A 12,941-nucleotide genomic window follows, 5' to 3' on the forward strand; every position below is an offset into this window, starting at 1 on the left:
CATTTAAATATTAACCAAAACGGCAAAGTGCTAGAGTTAACAGATCTGGCAAATTCAATTTGGATGTTTATTATAAAAAAACAATAGTTGTAAGGATGAGATATGGAGAATGCGTTATTCTGTTTCCCGTGTGTTCTGTTCCGAGGTGAACATTACTACTTAAAAATTGGGTGTTACAGATTTACTACACTTGGGTATAAGGAATAAAATAAAACTCATAAAAAATCAATGTTCAACGTCTTCAGTTTATCTATGCTCGTTAAAGCGAATATTGAAATTTAGTTAAACTTAGCCTACACTACAGATTCGCGATTGCAAAACACATCGAGAAAGTTGAGGAAAACAAGCAGATCTATGTCCTAAATTTAATAGTAAATTATATAAAATTTTATGCGGCAGTAGATTTAGCATTAAGAAGGCACAATTAATCCGACGACTCAGAATACAGGGGCGTGTTTCGTGAATTAGCTCACCTCAGTTTTGAGTTAGATAAAGACTTAAAAAGTAAAAAGAGCACTTAACCAAGTCAACAGCATCATTTAAGAGTACTTCTAAAATGATTCAAAACAAGTTGCTTGATTGCATGTTAAAAATGTACCATGTAGAAGTAAAAAAAGAACTAATGACTATAGACTATGTTTATATCATTGTTGATCATACGGCTGATGTTTCAGTTCGTCCTACTATTACGTTACATTATTGATGGAAAGCCTGTCTATTAACATGAGACTGGCAGACAGACTACAGCGTGTTCATAATGCATGCGTTCGATTTATTTGCAAAGTCCATAGATCTGACCGTATCATACCTTCACTAAATATGTTGTCCTGGGTCCGTCTCAAAGAGCGAAGAACTATTCACTCTCTCATTTTACTCTTCAATATTCTTCAAACCTCTAACCCTAGCTATCTAGCTTCTCGTTTTCAACATTTGTCCTCATATCACGAAATAGATACTCGCTCACAACACCGTATCACACTCTCCATTCCTAAACACAGAACATCCTTCTACTCTTCATCTTTCACCGTCTCTGCAATTCATCTCTGGAACTCTACCACAAAATGACAGAGACTGTCGGACATTGTCTAGTTTCAAAAATAAATTAAAATTGCACGTTTTGAATTAGATTCCTTTCAATTATAAGCCCTTTTCTCTGCCATAGTTTTGTAAAAATAAAGGCTATATATTTCTTTTTCCTTCCTTTCCCCTTTTTGTTCTCTTTATCAGCCGATGAATTTATTATCATAGTCTTTTTATCGTGAATTTTATTTAGTTTTCGTATTTCTTTTCTTTTTTATTACTATTTTATGACATTCCATTTTGATATATTCTTCCTTACGTTTTTCCATATTAACCATTTGTACTAAATGAATTGCTTTCACTATATTCCAATGTATTTTACTTTCTTTTTTTCTATTATGGTATTATTTTCATGTTGTTTAGTGTCGATTTTATTATGCTATTATTATTATTTTTTGTAATATGTTAGTATTCTGTTCTTTAACTTTTTGTTAAATTTTAACTGCTTGTATACTTTGTGACCTGGTAGAGTGTAAGAGAAGGCCCTATGGCCTTAACTCTGCCAGTATAAATAAAGAATTATTATTATTATTATTATTATTATTATTATTATTATTATTATTATTATTATTATTATTATAAAATAATAATACTAATAATAATGATAATAAATGTGAATACTGTGCACTGTTTGTCCCTATAGGCCCTATCTGGCACTAAGCATTAAATGTTTATGAGCCGCCACTGTTATACACTATACCAAGAGATGTGTAATGTGAAATGTGCGCCAAGAAATGCGCGAGCGAGGCGAGACGCGGTTATTTAGTAGTCTATCGGCGAGACAGCATTGTCCACACCAATGTCGTTAAGGTGGAATCACACCAACGAGTTAGAAAGAACTCGTTGAATCACACTATTGCCACGGCATGTGTTCTCCTGTGAGATCATATAAATTGGAAGGCACGTGCTGTATCGTGCTGTGTGCACATTATAGACACGCCATGTCACTTCACACTTACAATCTGTTTAGTCGCTCTTTTATTCAGTAGCTTTTCTGTAGCAGAGATGGAAGGTGAATGGAATATTAGTTCAGCAGTTCTTCAGAGTTTGAAGAAGACATCGAAAATGCTGCTTCGACTATTATCATTCAGGAAAAAAAGTGTTGGAAGTGGGTGCATGACAAACTTGAAACGGGAGGAATTTGGTGAATTTCACATCTTGTTTAAACAGCTGGAGCAGCGTCTTCATATGCACCGTAGTAGGCGCGGATACAAGGGGGGGGGGGGTTTGGGGGGCTATAGACCCCCCTATCAATTCAAAGACTTTTTTGTATTTAAAATGTACAAATCATTATTTTTTCATTCATATAACTTATATGATTTCTTCACTCTCTAAACTTCATATTATTTTGCTATTTTACTTTGGCATACAAACTCTCTTTACAGTTCGCAGTGAATAGATCAGGTAAGTGGTAGCATTCCTTAGGGGCTGTTACCATGGGGTTTAACAATAGCTCGGACTTCGGAACGGAAATGTAACGGTAACCACCCCTACTACACTGTAGCTAGGCCGCTACCAATACCTTTGTTATCGTACTTTAAAATAGCCACTACATTCGACTTCTGAATTGAGACGAGAAGTGATCCGTCCGTACAGGTGAATTGTTTAGTGTAACAGTTATAAGAAATTATAAATGTCGAAACGTAAGTTTCAAACAAATATCTTAGAATTCATCAAGAAGCCGTGTGGTGAAGTGAAAGAAAAGTGCAGTACGGATGACAATGATACAACTGATAAAGAAAAGTGTATGCCTGTTAATACCGTAACAGTGGAATCGGTTATGCGCGGTGAAAGTGATGACGCTAGTTCGACGACTCATAATGTATTAGATATTGGTTGCTTAGTGGAAAAAGAAATATGTAGTGACGAGATAAATTACAAAGCTCTTAACAAATCCGTCGGTTCCAGACGAAAAATATCCATTTCCGAAGACACTAGAATCGGGACAGTCTAGACAATTTCAGCGTGCGTGGCTTAAAAGATTTCCATGGCTCTTTTACAGTAAGAATGATGAAGGTGTGTTCTGTCACATGTGCGTTTTATTCGGACCTAAAGAGAGAGGGCGAAGCAAAGTCACGTTACAGAATTTAGTTACGAAACCTCTAAGAAAATTCAAAAAGGCTCCTGAAATATTCAGGAGACATTCAGAGAACAGTTATCACAAAACTGTTCTCTTAAAATGTGACAACTTTAAACCAGTGTTTGAAGGTAAGGTAGAGAACGTTCTGGTTCAATTGAATAATGAAGTGTTACAAACAGTGCGCGAAAACAGGATGAAATTTGTCCCAATAGTAAAAACAATTATTTTGTGCGGCCGACAAAATATTCCATTAAGAGGACACAGGGATGATGGTGCGATTGACTTGGAAAGCGAAAATCAAAACGAAGGTAATTTCAGGGAGATTCTAAAATATCGCGTTGATGCCGGTGATCAGATTCTGCATAGTCATCTTAAAAATGCCCCCAAAAACTCATCTCTAACAAGTAAAACAACGCAAAACGATATCATAAACTGTTGTGGCACCATTATTGAAAAGAAAATGGTTGAAGAGTAAAGTAAATATTTTTCTACCTTAGTAGATGAAACAACCGACGTCAGTTCCAATGAGCAACTATCATTATGTGTGCGATTCGTAGACCGAGAAAAGTGTTACTTGCATGAGGAATTTTTGAGATTCGTAGTGGTGCAAGATCTAAGTGGAGAGGCATTGTCAAAAGTTGTTTTAAGTGAACTGTGGGACTTAGGTCTAGACATTTCGAATCTTCGCGGACAGGGTTATGACGGCGGTGCTAATATGTCGGGGAAGTTTCGCGGTGTCCAAGCGCGAATTTTAAAAGAGCAGCCTCTCGCATACTATATGCACTGTGCCTCACATTGCCTGAATTTGTCACTTTCAAAATCGTGCTCTGTTCCCAGTGTTAGACAAACTGTAGACACAGTAGCTGAAATAGCAAAATATGTTAGGGAGTCTAGCAAGCGGTCAATCATGATGAAAGAAAAAAATAGTCAAATATGCCCTGAACACAAGAAAACGAAACTAAAGACCTTGTGTGAAACAAGCTGGATTGAACGGCATGACGCAGTGTTACAATTTTTAGACATTTTCTCCGCAGTTATATAATTCCTGGAAGATTTTGGATCCTATGGTACAAAGGCACATTTGATGTTAACTCAATTCTAAAATTGGAATTCATAATTGCATTGCATATTTTAGCAGAAATATTTGGAATAACACTGTGTGTTTCGCGGAAGCTACAGAGCCCAAATCTCGAAATAAGTCAGTGCTACCAGATGGTTGAATGTGCCATGAATACTCTTCAGGCCTGCCGAGATAATAACACTTATAATTTTCTTTTTGAGAAGGCTGTTACATTGGCTCAATATGTAGACGTAGAAGTAAATGTACCTCGAGTGCAATCCAGACAAATCCATCGCAATAATGTTGCGTCTAAGTCTCCTAAACATTATTACCGCCTCAATGTATTTCTTCCTTTTCTTGATCACCTTCTAAGCGACTTTCAGTACGATTTTCGCCTGCTAGGCACAGTCATGTAATTAAACTCCAATCTTTGATTCCTAACATTTTACACGATCCTGATAAAAATATCGATGTCATCCTACAAGCTGCAACGATTTATGAACAGGATCTGCCAGGAACTATTCCAGAGCTTAGAGGAGAGCTACATTTGTGGTTTCAATTTTGGAAGGAGCAACAAAAAAAAAAAAACCAGACACGGCTATAGAAGCTTTGCTGCATACTAGGAATAATTTCTACCCCAATATAAGAGAGCTGCTCACCATATTATGTCATGCCAGTGACAACTTGCACCGCGGAACGGTCATTCTCAACACTGAGACGTGTGGAAACCTACCTCAGATCGACGATGAACCAGGACAGAGTGAATGGTTTGGTATTGCTCAACACTCATCGTAACATTGACGTAAGTCCGGACGAAGTCATAGAACTTTTCGCAAGAAAACATCCCAGACGACTTCAGCTTCGTTAAACTGTAAGTAACATTTAATCGACTTTCCATTCCAGTCACCATTTCCTTTAGAATTAGAACTAACTGAAGATTTAGAACCTAAGAGTGACAATATTGTTGTGGTTTATTTATTTGTTTTTAATTCCATTGTTCTGTGTTATGATTATACTACTGTATTCATATGTTAATTGAGGGGTTGGGTGCAAGAAAGGCACTTCTCTCAAATGCAAGTTTTGAGAAAATTGATGTTGAAAATTCAAACCGTAATAATGTTATCTATGCACGCCTTTACATTTTCGGTACCGGTACTCCTGACCTCTATGATCACAGTATTGAACTACAACTTTGTGATCATGTGCATAACAGATCAGAGAACACAATAAAGCGTTTTACTCAAAAAGGGCATATCCTCTAAAATGCCCTTCTTGCACCCAGCCCCTAAATTATTATTAGCCCCCCACCCATTATTAAATTCTATACTAAAAGCCAGGTTATGAACCGACGAAACAGGAAGTAGTTGGATGGGCGAGAGGAAAGTGCGGGTTAGAGGGGTAGCCTGTGCAGTGATGACACGTTGAGTGTGGGGGGATGGAGGGGAGAACGAGAACGGAGCTTTTCATTGGACCTCGCCTGAAAATGTCGTCTGCTAACGAAAATCTGGCAACGGAATCACGGAGACAGTGTAGCCAGTTCATTTGCAGTACCACGTGCATTACGAGTCGCATTTCGTACCAGCGTCATTAGCTCGTGCTTTCTTAAAAACCGTAATTTTAATTACTAATATTGTTGATAATGTTATCGAGAACTATATACAGTAGTTATTTTAAACATATCGGTGACAAACGCTGAACACGCTTTGAATCTCGCCCTACTATGTGGCAACAGAGCTCAGAAAGAGACCAACAGAACGTTGCTTCCGGTTTAGTCGGTTCATAACCTGGCTTTTAGTATAGATTCGCGCCTGCTGACCGTAGAATGAATAAAGAGGAATTTGAATTTATTTACAATCTAATAAAAGAGAACCGCCTGAACGCAACTTCAGACCGGCAGGCAAGCACCTTAACCGACTGAGCCACGCCGGAGGCTAACAATCAATAATCAATAGATTAATATTCTAAAACATCGGGTGAACAATTTTATTAACACAAATTTTTATGGGTATGTGTATAATTTAAAACTTGATTGTAAATTATATCCCGTAGGATACAGCAGTTTAATTTATATTTTGCACACACAAAAAGAGGTTTGCATATTACTTTCATATAGTAATGGAACGAAAGTGTGGGTGTAACGAACTAAAAAATAAGCAAACCATATAGAAATAGCAAATGTCTGTGCTTTCAACACCGAACATGATATTGGAACCATATAGTGCTGCTCATCGGAGTGACTACTACCGCGGAGGAATCGGAGATTACGAATAACCGGTGATCTGCGGTACTATCTTAGGTGGAACAGGGGACATATGGAGGGATGCGGTCGTTCGGAGCGAAGTGAAGTTGGAGGACGTAGAGCTCAAGGACGACCGGCGCGTACGGACTGACGGTAGTTGTGAGTGGAATAAAATGGCACTAAATCGGATATCCATCGCATGGAAATTCTTTAATTTAATAGAAGATAATAATAAAGTCTCACGCTGTGAACTTTGTGGGCGAATTTACTCTAAGGGTAGTGGGACTTCGAATTTGTTAGACCATTTGAAGCGATCGCACAATCGCGAACTTGAAGAAAGCGTCGACAATTATGTTGGACAGCAGCTCGAACACTCAGCACAACTATCGAACAGTGCTGAAAAAGTTAAATTGGATAAATTGGATAAATTCAGTTTATGTCCAATGATATGCAACCACTCAGCGAGGTCGAAGATCCCGGATTTAAATATCTCGTCAAGGGTTTAAACGCAAGAAATTCATTGCAGCGTCGTAACACTTTTTCTCATGTAAGTAAATAGAGCTCGTGGTTTACGTGATAAAAACATTGTGATAGTGTGCAGAAAACATAAAAAACTATTCATTATAATTATCTAACGAGGGTTCTTTGTTGCTTTTTTCAATTGATATCTATCTTACGTCAATATTGCAAGTTATTTTAGGCGACTTATACGACAGCGTTCAGAATAAACTGCGAACGGAATTAAAGGACTTAAAAAACTGTTGGTCCTCCAACAGTTAAGATGGATACGTAACAGCAACAGGTCACTACGTGACAGGTGACCAATTAAATTCTGTTCTTTGGACTTATCTATCATCAAGGGAAGTCATACAGCCGACAAAATTGCTGGTTGAATTCATGGGGACTAAACAACAGAGTTTCTGCCACTGTCACAGACAATGCCCCAAATATGGTTGCTGCCGTTAAAAAAAAATTAAATTTTTGCCATCTAGGCTGTGGTACGCACATCTTGAACCTTACCGTGAAAGTAGGAAATTATAACACCCCAGATGTGGGTGAATTTCTCTCTCACTTTTCGGTAATCGTCACCTTTTTCAAATAAGTAAATTTAACTGTTCAAAACACTTTTGAACTCTTTTAAAGAGCATGTTTACTTTGATTTATATATAAAAGTTCTAATAAATAATTTCGTAGTTTGATGTGTAGACAGAGTAACATTGCGAATGAAAAACTGAAAAAACAGAAGAATTACAGCAAAAAAGAATCCTCTAAGATTGATCCAGCATATTGTGCTATTGTTCCAAAGGTCCACAGTATAGAACAAGTCTTGAAAGTTCTATAAAACGTAACTTTCGAGGCAATAAAAAACATACATAACTTACATGGACTATTTAAAAGGCAACTTGAATTATATTTTAATGTTTAGATTAAAATATTTACTAAAGAAACGTGTGGTAATAATATAATTACGATTATCCTTAAGTTGATATCAGGTTATATTTTTTATTACGGAGAAAGAGTGACGCGTTTTAAAAGAGACAGTTCAAATACTGGCACCCTTTAACACAATGATCACAATCCTGTTCGGTGAAGAATCTGAATAAATTATTTTGGACAGTAAACTTTAATCCATTGACACCACACGTTTCTTTTGTTCCATTCTGAAACTCCCTTAATATATTTTATGTTAAACTAAACCGATTAGAATAATAATTGACAAAAACTGTTTGTGAATAAACAAGTGTTTCCAGGAAAATTATAAATGTTTACATTAGCTACTGAAAAGCTTTACTTCTGCGTTAGTTTTCAGTTAATTTTAATGTTATTAATTTGACCATTGACTTAAACTAATACGCTTTTCCACATATACTATGAATTTATAAACTAGAAAAAAAATCTGTCAGTTAACTTAGTACTTCAAGCAAAACAAGAAAAAAAGAAGAGCCAAAGAGAGAGAGAGAGAGAGAGAGAGAGAGAGAGAGAGAGAGAGAGAGAGAGAGGTAAATAAAAAAGAGAAAATAAACAACGAAAAATTACAAATTATATAAAAGATACGCGGACGTCAGCGGACTCGAATCACTACCTGATCCGATTAAAGGAATGCTCAGCGGAAAATGTATGTCTGCGCTGCAGCACATACGCAACCCGCGCGGCATCAATCGGAGTTAACTGGAGGTCTCCGATTGAAAGCGCACAAACCGCTCCGGAGAAAAACCTAATCATAAGCAGCACTAGAACCATATCTGTTACAGCAAAGATGTGTAGATGGAGGAATTGTCCTGTTGAAAAAATATAATTCTATCACGTTGCAACATGCGCATACTAGGTAGCATACAGTATTTTCCAGTATGTGGATATATTGCTGGGAAGTCAAATTCTCTTCAATTTTACACAGAGTTCCTCCCCACAGTCTGAAAATCCATTCGAAACAACGATAGAAATACGTCCACTGCGTTGTGTTGATGTTACATATTCTGGCTGGAACCTGGAACCTTGTGGACCCAATAGGACGAAGTACCTGAATAGACCCATGACTGGTGTTTGAGAAAATCTTTTAATCTGAAACTATTACATTTTTCCATGGATATTCATAATATTCTTGTCAAAACGCGATGTGATCTATTCTATGTTCATGATCCAACATGGTAGGCCTATTTATATGTGCAGGGAAGATGAAAATTTTCCTGGTATATTATATAATACTCAAGAGAAATAAACAACATGTTTGAAACATTTCGGTGCAAAATAGACTCAATGTTTTATTTCTGTTAGTTAAGTATATCATTATTCCTCTTAAAGGTTGTCTTTGGTTCGATTAGCTAGGTATATACCTGCAACTCAGAGTTCAAATACCTCCCTTCCCAGGACGACATGTGGAGTGGTGTATGTAGACATATTGTCAACATGATATCTTACAAAGTTCACTTCCACATTATTTCATAGGACGAAAGTTTTTTGAGAGTCAATGTACCTAAAGTCAGAGGCGCATGAACCGCAATGTAACGGCATACAATTCTTAGCCCTAATCATAACAGTTGTAGAGCAGTCAAGTGACGTTGTGAATGGCTTCGCCTTCTAGAGATGTAGAGAGACGGTACGTGATACTGGAGGGGATTACTTGTAATGATTAAATAAGTATTTGTTTTTAATAAAATTTTCGAATCACTCGTGTATTATTGTATATTTACGTTAATCTCAGTGTTTACTTACGTACCGGAATATAGCGTAATTTTGTCAGATATGTAGTGAAATTCCGTATTTGTAGGTTGGCGATACTGACTGAGTAGTATGAGAACGAACTTTGGATTCCTGTAGATGAGCGCGCTAATCTACCTAACTTTTCTGTTTTGCTAGATCAGATTTTAATAGAGACTGAAAGCAATGAAACAACATGGAATCATAAAATGAAATCTGTAGGCCTGCATGACAAGTTGAAGATAAACTGTTACGTACAGATCAATCTCTCTGTTTTAAAGACATTTGTTTATTTAAAGACAGTATGAAGTGAAATTATGAATTCTGTAATCACAACCGTAGTTTCTGACGGAAAACGACTTACATTTCAGTACCGTACACACAGGATGTCACCTAGGCTCTCGCGGTGTCAGACTTCCGCGTTACCTAAGTTTGTTCACATTTCTCCGCACCTACTTCGACTAAATCAGTGGACGATACATAGTTTGAAAGGTAATGGTCCCCAACTCAGAGCACTGTGTCGTCATCAAGCCTTGCCCGCTCGCCCGCGGAAAGTCGTAACAGGGCAGGTAAGACGTTCAGCGGCGGGACCACAATATGAATTTACTGCATAGGTTTAGGATTGTTTTTTGATGCAGTGGCGGCTCGTGAACTTGTGGATTGGGGGCGCTGCAGTAGATTTTGGTATATACAATGTTCACCTCAATCTTCTCCGCAAGGGAAAGTTGAGAAAAATTAATATTCTGTAATTCACACACACTCATGCTTGCACATTTGCACTGGTTAAGTTACGGTACTATGATGTCACACCAAAGCAACACTCGGATATACTGATGGTCAACAATTTTCTAAAACTGGAAAGAGGTCTCTTTCGTATTTTACATGCTATATCAAAAGGATTCTACTCGCGCAAACACTTTGAGTTAAGGAGGCTGGATATATAATAATAAAGTAAAAGAGGATATTAATTTCATTATATTAACTCGGTAAGATTCTACAACAATAAGTATGTGAAGAGAAAATAAAAATTGTGTCATTAAGTTTCAAGGGAATAGAGAATCCATTTGACACAGCATTACAATAGCTGTGTGGGAGGGGAGGGAAGATCTTCCCTTGTAGCATGGCTCTGCAAGCCACTGCAGCGAAATATGGGGTTTTAAATAGCGGCAGTTTCTCTCTGCTTCCCTTCACCTCTCTACCCCCTGACCAAGCAAGACACACTCGCTACGATCTGTCCCATCCTGCAGACCCCAGGACGACTTTGAATGCAGTGTCAATTCCAGTACAGTCGATGCGCAAAAATATTATACGTCACATAATAATAGTACATATTCCCGGCCATATGAAATATAAAGCAATTTACTTAAGAAAATCTATAAAAAATTATTCTACAAATTAAAATTAAAATTATTTTTATTTTCTTGACAAAGCAGGGAGTGCTGCAGCTCCGCAGCTCTTATGGGCGAGCCGCCCGTGTTCTGATGAAAAAAGATACGGGCTGAATAGAAATAACTAAATAAACTATGTTAAGCAATTTGAAAAAAAAAAAAAAAAAAAAAACATTGTAGCCTATTTTCAACAAAGTTAGAAGTTAATAAATTTATAATTACTTTTAGAAATGTAATACACATTTCATGTTAATTATTCGGGTAATACTGTAAATGTGTAAACTGCTTCTGTTAAGGAAAATGTTGAACAAAAAACACAAAAACCCTAGGAATAGTAATGCAGAAATTTAACTCCATTCAGTTCACTCAACACTGGCATTAGCACTGATTTTTCGGGATTTGTTTAATTCTCTTTTCCCTCAGCAATTTATCAACGTTTGGAAGGAACTATTGTTTGTATAGTGCATAATGTGACAGCACATTTTAAGTTGTGATCCGATACTTGGCTTCCATGACATGGCTTATTTATATTCATCATAGGAAAAAAATTACTGTTCGCACAGATATGTGAATCCGAAAATGGATGTCTGTACAATCGGGGAAATCTAAGACATGGAAAGTTCAAATAAAAGTCAGATAACTTCTTTTGTTTTGATATTTGTCCTTCAATTCACTATCGTAAAGTAAATCAATAAGTTCTAATTACAAATAATAATCGAAAATCAAATTGAAAATTTTCCTAGTCTTTAAGGGCCGTATTCATAGACATTCTTAGCGCGGGCTTCTGGTGGATGATCAGCGAACTAACGTTTTTCGTATTCATAAACCAGTGTTAGCGATATGTTATGATATGAATCCTGTACAAGTAACCAGTCGATAGCCGGGGCTAATTTAGCACTCTCGTAGCGCGGACTAGCGAAATGTCTATGAATAGCACCCTAAATCTCGAATCAAATTCCTGGCGCAGATCGTCATGATGTGCGAATATATTCTTCGAAATCCAAAGTCTTAAAAAACTAGTATGCCTATATCGTTAATTTTGAAAAGTGTGCTGTAACTTAACCTTTTAGTTAAGCTAACGTTCCATAATTAGAGGTGGTTTCATATTAAACGCCTTCACTCTGTCATATAACTGTGTAATAATATTTTTGTTACCTTGTAGAAAACAATTTAAAGCATTCAGATAATTCCATTAAGAAGGCAAGTTCACAAATCCATTTTTTCATTTTTCACTTATGATACAGACGTTTCTTCTTTCTCCGTGAACGATGATGTTTCCTCCCTCAGTTCAAAGAACCTATTCAATAATTTGTCACGACTTAGTCACCGTACTTTATTATAATATGACACATCGCCATATTCGCTATTGCATTCATCAAAAAAGAATTAAATTGACAGTGAACCAGACTTTTTTATATAATTGTGTTGGTGGTTTTTCCAACTGGGCTACTTCTATAACACCATTTTGATTTGTTTTGCACATGAATTCTGTTGGTGTATAATGCAGTGAATAGAAATAACTTCATGGGATACATTTCACTTCGTCCCTTAGATTCCTTATTACACCCGTTTTACTTCCTACTATGGAAGGAGCACCATTGGTTGCCAAGGATGTAAGTTTATTTTAAGAAAGTCCAAAATAGTTTCTACAGCCTCTACATGAAAATATCGGAACCAGTAGTAGTATCCTTTATGAGAACAATATATAAGAGCTCTCCTTAACCTGAAGGTTTTCAATAACGCCTCTTACAAAAATCACCAGTTGGGGATTATCGCTTACATAAGTATTTTCATCTACTGCCAAAGAATAACAAATGACAGACCGACAAATAATTACTAGTTGCACCTGAACGTCCTCGGCTAGACCTCGGATGGGATGCATCACGGTGGAAGGAGACA

This window comes from Periplaneta americana, chromosome 8 (genome assembly GCF_040183065.1).
Source record: "Periplaneta americana isolate PAMFEO1 chromosome 8, P.americana_PAMFEO1_priV1, whole genome shotgun sequence".
NCBI lineage: Eukaryota > Metazoa > Arthropoda > Insecta > Blattodea > Blattidae > Periplaneta > Periplaneta americana.